Source organism: Saccostrea cucullata, unplaced genomic scaffold (assembly GCF_032062105.1).
Source record: "Saccostrea cucullata isolate Sc308-1 unplaced genomic scaffold, CSIRO_AGI_Scuc_v1 ctg3948, whole genome shotgun sequence".
Lineage (NCBI taxonomy): Eukaryota > Metazoa > Mollusca > Bivalvia > Ostreida > Ostreidae > Saccostrea > Saccostrea cuccullata.
In genome coordinates this window covers 1-10,735 of record NW_026931288.1, presented here as the reverse complement: position 1 = coordinate 10,735, position 10,735 = coordinate 1, and the positions used below count along the sequence as shown (strand labels likewise).

Here is a 10,735-nt window from a genome sequence, read left to right as displayed (position 1 = left end):
CTCTTCCGAGTCCCTGAAAGTATAAAACTGGCACAATGTTAGTAAAACTTCAAAAGAATGCAACAAATCACGAAAAGTTACTTACCACTTTGGGCCATGTTGGCTGCTGTATAGAGATGGGAAATGGACTCGTCATCTCGTCTTCCTCTGTTGGTCGACCTTGCTCCTCCATCGTTGTTCCTCTTCCGAGTCCCTGAAAGTATAAAACTGGCACAATGTTAGTAAAACTTCAAAAGAATGCAACAAATCACGAAAAGTTACTTACCACTTTGGGCCATGTTGGCTGCTGTATAGAGATGGGAAATGGACTCGTCATCTCGTCTTCCTCTGTTGGTCGACCCTGCTCCTCCATCGTTGTTCCTCTTCCGAGTCCCTGAAAGTATAAAACTGGCACAATGTTAGTAAAACTTCAAAAGAATGCAACAAATCACGAAAAGTTACTTACCACTTTGGGCCATGTTGGCTGCTGTATAGAGATGGGAAATGGACTCGTCATCTCGTCTTCCTCTGTTGGTCGACCTTGCTCCTCCATCGTTGTTCCTCTTCCGAGTCCCTGAAAGTATAAAACTGGCACAATGTTAGTAAAACTTCAAAAGAATGCAACAAATCACGAAAAGTTACTTACCACTTTGGGCCATGTTGGCTGCTGTATAGAGATGGGAAATGGACTCGTCATCTCGTCTTCCTCTGTTGGTCGACCCTGCTCCTCCATCGTTGTTCCTCTTCCGAGTCCCTGAAAGTATAAAACTGGCACAATGTTAGTAAAACTTCAAAAGAATGCAACAAATCACGAAAAGTTACTTACCACTTTGGGCCATGTTGGCTGCTGTATAGAGATGGGAAATGGACTCGTCATCTCGTCTTCCTCTGTTGGTCGACCCTGCTCCTCCATCGTTGTTCCTCTTCCGAGTCCCTGAAAGTATAAAACTGGCACAATGTTAGTAAAACTTCAAAAGAATGCAACAAATCACGAAAAGTTACTTACCACTTTGGGCCATGTTGGCTGCTGTATAGAGATGGGAAATGGACTCGTCATCTCGTCTTCCTCTGTTGGTCGACCCTGCTCCTCCATCGTTGTTCCTCTTCCGAGTCCCTGAAAGTATAAAACTGGCACAATGTTAGTAAAACTTCAAAAGAATGCAACAAATCACGAAAAGTTACTTACCACTTTGGGCCATGTTGGCTGCTGTATAGAGATGGGAAATGGACTCGTCATCTCGTCTTCCTCTGTTGGTCGACCCTGCTCCTCCATCGTTGTTCCTCTTCCGAGTCCCTGAAAGTATAAAACTGGCACAATGTTAGTAAAACTTCAAAAGAATGCAACAAATCACGAAAAGTTACTTACCACTTTGGGCCATGTTGGCTGCTGTATAGAGATGGGAAATGGACTCGTCATCTCGTCTTCCTCTGTTGGTCGACCCTGCTCCTCCATCGTTGTTCCTCTTCCGAGTCCCTGAAAGTATAAAACTGGCACAATGTTAGTAAAACTTCAAAAGAATGCAACAAATCACGAAAAGTTACTTACCACTTTGGGCCATGTTGGCTGCTGTATAGAGATGGGAAATGGACTCGTCATCTCGTCTTCCTCTGTTGGTCGACCCTGCTCCTCCATCGTTGTTCCTCTTCCGAGTCCCTGAAAGTATAAAACTGGCACAATGTTAGTAAAACTTCAAAAGAATGCAACAAATCACGAAAAGTTACTTACCACTTTGGGCCATGTTGGCTGCTGTATAGAGATGGGAAATGGACTCGTCATCTCGTCTTCCTCTGTTGGTCGACCTTGCTCCTCCATCGTTGTTCCTCTTCCGAGTCCCTGAAAGTATAAAACTGGCACAATGTTAGTAAAACTTCAAAAGAATGCAACAAATCACGAAAAGTTACTTACCACTTTGGGCCATGTTGGCTGCTGTATAGAGATGGGAAATGGACTCGTCATCTCGTCTTCCTCTGTTGGTCGACCCTGCTCCTCCATCGTTGTTCCTCTTCCGAGTCCCTGAAAGTATAAAACTGGCACAATGTTAGTAAAACTTCAAAAGAATGCAACAAATCACGAAAAGTTACTTACCACTTTGGGCCATGTTGGCTGCTGTATAGAGATGGGAAATGGACTCGTCATCTCGTCTTCCTCTGTTGGTCGACCCTGCTCCTCCATCGTTGTTCCTCTTCCGAGTCCCTGAAAGTATAAAACTGGCACAATGTTAGTAAAACTTCAAAAGAATGCAACAAATCACGAAAAGTTACTTACCACTTTGGGCCATGTTGGCTGCTGTATAGAGATGGGAAATGGACTCGTCATCTCGTCTTCCTCTGTTGGTCGACCCTGCTCCTCCATCGTTGTTCCTCTTCCGAGTCCCTGAAAGTATAAAACTGGCACAATGTTAGTAAAACTTCAAAAGAATGCAACAAATCACGAAAAGTTACTTACCACTTTGGGCCATGTTGGCTGCTGTATAGAGATGGGAAATGGACTCGTCATCTCGTCTTCCTCTGTTGGTCGACCCTGCTCCTCCATCGTTGTTCCTCTTCCCAGTCCCTGAAAGTATAAAACTGGCACAATGTTAGTAAAACTTCAAAAGAATGCAACAAATCACGAAAAGTTACTTACCACTTTGGGCCATGTTGGCTGCTGTATAGAGATGGGAAATGGACTCGTCATCTCGTCTTCCTCTGTTGGTCGACCCTGCTCCTCCATCGTTGTTCCTCTTCCGAGTCCCTGAAAGTATAAAACTGGCACAATGTTAGTAAAACTTCAAAAGAATGCAACAAATCACGAAAAGTTACTTACCACTTTGGGCCATGTTGGCTGCTGTATAGAGATGGGAAATGGACTCGTCATCTCGTCTTCCTCTGTTGGTCGACCCTGCTCCTCCATCGTTGTTCCTCTTCCGAGTCCCTGAAAGTATAAAACTGGCACAATGTTAGTAAAACTTCAAAAGAATGCAACAAATCACGAAAAGTTACTTACCACTTTGGGCCATGTTGGCTGCTGTATAGAGATGGGAAATGGACTCGTCATCTCGTCTTCCTCTGTTGGTCGACCCTGCTCCTCCATCGTTGTTCCTCTTCCGAGTCCCTGAAAGTATAAAACTGGCACAATGTTAGTAAAACTTCAAAAGAATGCAACAAATCACGAAAAGTTACTTACCACTTTGGGCCATGTTGGCTGCTGTATAGAGATGGGAAATGGACTCGTCATCTCGTCTTCCTCTGTTGGTCGACCCTGCTCCTCCATCGTTGTTCCTCTTCCGAGTCCCTGAAAGTATAAAACTGGCACAATGTTAGTAAAACTTCAAAAGAATGCAACAAATCACGAAAAGTTACTTACCACTTTGGGCCATGTTGGCTGCTGTATAGAGATGGGAAATGGACTCGTCATCTCGTCTTCCTCTGTTGGTCGACCCTGCTCCTCCATCGTTGTTCCTCTTCCGAGTCCCTGAAAGTATAAAACTGGCACAATGTTAGTAAAACTTCAAAAGAATGCAACAAATCACGAAAAGTTACTTACCACTTTGGGCCATGTTGGCTGCTGTATAGAGATGGGAAATGGACTCGTCATCTCGTCTTCCTCTGTTGGTCGACCCTGCTCCTCCATCGTTGTTCCTCTTCCGAGTCCCTGAAAGTATAAAACTGGCACAATGTTAGTAAAACTTCAAAAGAATGCAACAAATCACGAAAAGTTACTTACCACTTTGGGCCATGTTGGCTGCTGTATAGAGATGGGAAATGGACTCGTCATCTCGTCTTCCTCTGTTGGTCGACCTTGCTCCTCCATCGTTGTTCCTCTTCCGAGTCCCTGAAAGTATAAAACTGGCACAATGTTAGTAAAACTTCAAAAGAATGCAACAAATCACGAAAAGTTACTTACCACTTTGGGCCATGTTGGCTGCTGTATAGAGATGGGAAATGGACTCGTCATCTCGTCTTCCCCTGTTGGTCGACCCTGCTCCTCCATCGTTGTTCCTCTTCCCAGTCCCTGAAAGTATAAAACTGGCACAATGTTAGTAAAACTTCAAAAGAATGCAACAAATCACGAAAAGTTACTTACCACTTTGGGCCATGTTGGCTGCTGTATAGAGATGGGAAATGGACTCGTCATCTCGTCTTCCTCTGTTGGTCGACCCTGCTCCTCCATCGTTGTTCCTCTTCCGAGTCCCTGAAAGTATAAAACTGGCACAATGTTAGTAAAACTTCAAAAGAATGCAACAAATCACGAAAAGTTACTTACCACTTTGGGCCATGTTGGCTGCTGTATAGAGATGGGAAATGGACTCGTCATCTCGTCTTCCTCTGTTGGTCGACCCTGCTCCTCCATCGTTGTTCCTCTTCCGAGTCCCTGAAAGTATAAAACTGGCACAATGTTAGTAAAACTTCAAAAGAATGCAACAAATCACGAAAAGTTACTTACCACTTTGGGCCATGTTGGCTGCTGTATAGAGATGGGAAATGGACTCGTCATCTCGTCTTCCTCTGTTGGTCGACCCTGCTCCTCCATCGTTGTTCCTCTTCCCAGTCCCTGAAAGTATAAAACTGGCACAATGTTAGTAAAACTTCAAAAGAATGCAACAAATCACGAAAAGTTACTTACCACTTTGGGCCATGTTGGCTGCTGTATAGAGATGGGAAATGGACTCGTCATCTCGTCTTCCTCTGTTGGTCGACCCTGCTCCTCCATCGTTGTTCCTCTTCCGAGTCCCTGAAAGTATAAAACTGGCACAATGTTAGTAAAACTTCAAAAGAATGCAACAAATCACGAAAAGTTACTTACCACTTTGGGCCATGTTGGCTGCTGTATAGAGATGGGAAATGGACTCGTCATCTCGTCTTCCTCTGTTGGTCGACCCTGCTCCTCCATCGTTGTTCCTCTTCCGAGTCCCTGAAAGTATAAAACTGGCACAATGTTAGTAAAACTTCAAAAGAATGCAACAAATCACGAAAAGTTACTTACCACTTTGGGCCATGTTGGCTGCTGTATAGAGATGGGAAATGGACTCGTCATCTCGTCTTCCTCTGTTGGTCGACCCTGCTCCTCCATCGTTGTTCCTCTTCCGAGTCCCTGAAAGTATAAAACTGGCACAATGTTAGTAAAACTTCAAAAGAATGCAACAAATCACGAAAAGTTACTTACCACTTTGGGCCATGTTGGCTGCTGTATAGAGATGGGAAATGGACTCGTCATCAAACAATTCATCGTCTTCCTCTGTTGGTCGACCCATGGTTTGTCTCCACATCGTTGTTCCTCTTTCGCCGAGTCCCTGTTGAAAGTATCAAAAGTCTTTCAGTCTGGATTTAAACTCTTTTCAGAAGAAACAGGCTATAGCAATATCATGTTTATGTTTTAGTATAACCTTTGAATAGATCAACCTAAACTTCAAAAGAATGCAACAAATCACAAAAAGTTACTTACCACTTTGGGCCATGTTGGCTGCTGTATAGAGATGGGAAATGGACTCGTCATCTCGTCTTCCTCTGTTGGTCGACCCTGCTCCTCCATCGTTGTTCCTCTTCCGAGTTCCTGAAAGTATAAAACTGGCACAATGTTAGTAAAACTTCAAAAGAATGCAACAAATCACGAAAAGTTACTTACAACTTTGGGCCATGTTGGCTGCTGTATAGGGATGGGAAATGGACTCGTCATCTCAAGTATGCTCCTCCAAAAAGTATAAAACTGGCACAGTGTAAGTAAAACTTCAAAACAATGCAACAGATCACAAAAATGCAAGTGAATAAAATCAGTACAACACAATTCGTTGAAAAATCAGAAAACAATGACAGTGAATTCAGGAAGACGAATGAGGGGGAAAGGGAAGGGGATGGTTAGTTATGTTAGAGTCAGCAGGGGCCAGGGGGTAGGGGAAAGAAAGGAGAAAATCAAAAATACTTCCATATAAGCTTCCTTTGCTGTTGCTGTGGCTTCTGGTGATGTTTCTTCTGAACTGTCTCAGCATTTCTGCTTCCTGTCAATTCAAAATCAATAGGTCAAAGCCTGACAAAGCCAACATCAATTGGAAAGCCAAAATACTGGGAAAAGGTACAAAGAGGTCAAGTATGAATCTTACCCCATTTTCTGCTCATGAATGCTGTTAAATGGGAAAGGGACTGCTCCTCACTTCAGGATCCTGGTCAGCCTCAAATTTCTTCTGCTCTTATAAAGAGAAAACAGACACATCATAGGGGAGACACTCTCATTTCACATGAAGTATGAAACTTCATTTAAAAGCATATAGATAATCAAAGATTATGAAGCTCACCTCGACGAATGTTATCAGTTTAAGTAATGCAAATCTCACATCATATTTCCTTAACAGTTAGTATTTATCCTGACAACAATATTCAAGCAAATTCTGTTTAAATAGGTTTTAAAGTTCATTGAGGATTGACATTTTCCAAATACTTGAACCTGGTCACTCGTTTGAAGAATGCAGGTCAGATCCAGCATCCGAAGCAAGTTTCAAATGTCCATCTTTAGATGCATCATCCATGCAAGTTTGGTCAGGGTAGAGCTGAGTTGGGAATAATTTCATCACTCATCTGGAAAAAGTAGGTCAGATCAAGCATCCGAAGCAAGTCTGGTAGTGTCCATTCCTAGATGCATCATCCATGCTTGTTTGGATCGGGTAGGACTTACAGTTTCTTGGGAATGGACCTGCTCCAAAAACCTTAACCTGGTCACTCATCTGGAAAATGTGGGTCAGATCCAGCATCCGAAGCAAGTCTGGTAGTGTCCATTCCTAAATGCATCATCCATGCAATTTTGGTCCAGGTACGACTTATACTTACTAGAACATGGACTTGCTCCTAAAACTCTACCATGGCACAAATGCTAACCCTGAGGCTGGTGTCAGGGTATAGCATAACTACATCTTGACTTTGTTGAGGTAAGTTCAAGTTCAAAATAAAGCTTCAAGGTAAAAAAAAAATTTGCATTTGAATAACCTTCATCAATATCTCTAATTTGATTGTGATCATTCAACAGGTTAATAGTTATATTAGAATGACTATTTCCAAATATTTCCTTGCTCCAAAAATTTTGACTCTTTCACTCATCCATAAAATGTAGGTTGGATTCAGAATCTAAAGCAAGCCTGGTAATGGATCCATGAAAGATTGGTCAAAATAGGCCTTATAGTTACTTGGAAATGAGACTAGCTCAAAAAACTTTTAACCTAGTCACTCATATTAAAAATAAAGGCCAGATTCAGCATCCGAGGCAAGCCTGGTAGTGTACTTCCATATATTTTATTTTGGATGTACATGTTCGATTCCATATATTTTATTTTGGATGTACATGTTCGATTCTTGTAAGTTTGGTCAAAATACTTGGAAATGACACCTGCTTCAAAAACATTAACCTGATCATTCTTTTAAATTAGCTGAAATTGCAGTCTCTGAAACCCTGGTTGGTACAATGAAACATACTTGAAGCATCTTACATGCATCCCTTAGGGGCTAGGGCATAGATGTACTTAAAAAGAAGTCTGCTCCAAAAACTTTCATCTGGGACACCAACACTTGCACTGATCCCATGGGTGTTACTAATATTCCTGTCCACTTCATATTGGTGAGCAAAAAAATGATTAAAATGCATATTTTTTATGCCATCTCTGATTTGATGAATAAATTTATGCAAGTAAAATGTCATGCCGACAACCTCACCGCTTGATTTCCAGCAGAATCCGGAAAGGGGGCAAAACATCAATTGGCTGGGCTATTCCATTTGAGAAAAAAGTGACATTTGGTTGAAATTTTAAAAAAACTATAATTTTGTCATTTTTCTATTTATGTAAATAAATAATAGTTTATCTTTTATTTGCAAGGTACTCATTGACTTTTTTACTTGCATATGATGTATTAAGGTACAGGAGTACCTCCCTCTTTTTCAAAAGGGAGGGGAGTTTAGTGTGGTATGAGTGTGTGCAGGTATGTGTTAACTTGACACTGTGTGCGATGCGCAAGTGTGAGTAAGTTGTCGTCTGTTGTGCATGGTGGTGTGTAGATCTAGTCACTTGTATTGCAGGAGAGATTGCGTATTATAATATCGTAAGTCTTGTATGATTAATGCTGAATACAAATATAAACAATTACTATCATTGTCAGTTTATACATACAATACTTCAACATTCACTCAATCAGTATTTGGAGCACGTCGTTTATATATTTATTTGAACATCAATTAGATTATACATTACAGAGTCCAAACATTTTATAACCAAATTTTGTTTGTTTTGATTGTCTGTTGGAAATTTTCTTTGGTGAAATTGGGAAAACACATACTTTTTGCCATTATGAATGGAGCAAAAAACAGGCCCCTTCGACACCCTAAAAATGCCTGTCAGTAAAAATATTTGCATTATCAATACACAGTTGATTCAGGGCAAAGTTAACCCCACTTAGGATCTGATGTCCCAAACTTATGCAGAGTCTAAAAGCACAATACATTTTCAAACGATATTTCACTTTTTTGTTTTATAGATTAATTCACCTGTAGGTTTTAAGCTGTCCCTTTCCGCAGCTTAAAAATACTTTATCAACGTTTTATCAATACGTGCATCTGAATCTGACAAATGTTATTTCAAATAATGTTAACTGTTTTCCCCAACCAACTCACCTGACCGTCCACTGACGCCAAATTTGCTGTTCGCGCCACATGTCAAAATTTAAAACTCACAATTTCGATCCCGATGCAAATAAATTACAAATGCATGCAAGAAACAAATAATAAATTTATGTATTAATCAATCCCCCAATTATAAAACAATTTTAGCAATTAATCTAGAATATGCTCTACCTCTGGGCAGGACAAAATATTTATGTCTCAAACCTGTCTTGTTATATAAGCGACATTGCTAGGTTACTGGAAGGGGGGGGGGGGGTCTGAGATAATTTTTTTTAAAGAAATAAATGCGTTTCAATTTTTCATGTATTCGGTTGATTTTTATGGATTCTATTGCATTTTAACCGAAAGCCTTTTTTTTTTATTTTAATGCATATTTAAAAGATAAAATGCGACGAATATATCCTGTCCTATTTATTCCCTTGTAACTACATTTCCCCTAAAATTGCAGACTATTTTGTGTCATTTGTAAAACTATCTACAGCTGTCTAAGGAGATCTGGAAGTTGTGTCGTTTGACCACTGACCAGGGAAAATACCCTTTGAAAATGGCGGGGATGTCAAAATATACAACCTTCCTCAGAGAAATTAAACAAATTCTTAAACATTTTTTATTACAACAGCTTTAGAATATTTACCTCAATTTTTGATCATCTCTGGGCTCCTGTAATGCACTTTCGACTGAAAAATGTAATGAACTGATCTGAAAGTCTGCTGCGCAGTTACCTGTTACTGCTTTGTGAATTCAGTTGTGAATTATGTTCAAACATCATGCTCACGTGATTTAATTACGTATTCATCATTCATTACTCTACTGCGGTCATTAAATCGTGAAATGTGTATAAACTAACGCTGCGAGTACACAATTTTTTTGTTACATGTATATTGTAAATTTCAACAGAAAATCTTGTGCGTGGGTATTTTAATAAACTTTTTAAAATTACAGTCATGAATTACATTTATATGTAACAGTTATGTTTATTCAAAATAATATACCGGTATAAACATACATTGTAGACGGAAAAATATTCATGAATATACTTTAATATATAGGGTATATCAATCTATAATTGCTTGCATGCTTATTTTGAGTGCAGAATACCAAGTCATTATATTATATTTCAAGATTAAAAGCATGGCCTAGACTCCCAATCATAGTAGGACACAATAAATAGGCCAAGATTTTTCCTCAAATTCAATTTTTCTGAAACTTTGATATTTTGTTCTAGGATACAAAATCTCTCTTTATATATGATATGAAAGAAATTCAACCACACATTTTTTGCCCACATAGTCTGAAATATGGCCTATCATTTAGTAAAAAAAAAGTATTTCTTAAAAAAAAAGTGGTCCATCCGGGACCTGAACTCAGGACCTCTCACATGCGAAGCGAGAAACATACCACTAGACCACGGAATCGCTTTACATGGCATTAAGTATATGCAGAAGTGAAGTCACATACATGTAGATATTCATGTTCGGTATTGTCAAAATTTTACACAATCCATGGTGTTTGATTTATTTAGCCTTTATTAAACAGTTCTAATAGATGTAATAAGAACAAAATGTCCGCCGAGAACCTGTTTTATACGCAATAACTCTCCTCATGCCCCTGTGCTAAAAATAGCGACATGTAATACTATAAATACTAATAAAACAAACGGGGCGGGGCACTTTGAGAGGGGTGAGAGAGGTCCTAGGGAGTTTTGGTATAAAATTACATTGCATAAGCTCAAAATCTTCTTGAAATATCGCCCGGAAATGATAGTGTTACACACAGACAGAATGTATAAATACGACCTTGAACTTTGACCTTTTGACCTCAAAAGCAATAGGGGTCTTTATTAGGCCACAGGGAGTTGCTATGTAAAATTTCATTGCAACAGCTCAAATGGTTCTAGAGATATAATGTGGAAGCGAAAGTGTTACAACAGACAGAATTTGCTTATTTATGACCTTGACCTTTGACCTTTTGACCTCAAAATCAATAGGGGTCTTCTTTAGTCCATAGGGAGTTGCTATGCTAAATTTCATTGCAAAAGCTCAAAGGGTTCTCGAGATATCGTGTGGAAACGAAAGCGTTACAGACAGACAGAAAGACGGACGGACGGACAGAGGGACGGAC

The 10,735-nt window shown here is 40.0% G+C and overlaps 1 long non-coding RNA gene across 1 annotated transcript; it reads right to left on the bottom strand.

The window, feature by feature from the left end:
* Window positions 1-5,769: 5,769 nt before the first annotated feature.
* LOC134232088 (uncharacterized) lies at window positions 5,770-9,411 on the bottom strand. Its single transcript, XR_009984702.1, has 3 exons — window positions 9,249-9,411; window positions 6,057-6,142; window positions 5,770-5,954 (listed from the first exon to the last, which is right to left on the bottom strand). It is a non-coding gene; the product is annotated as an uncharacterized LOC134232088 (long non-coding RNA).
* Between the last annotated feature and the right edge of the window lie 1,324 nt (window positions 9,412-10,735).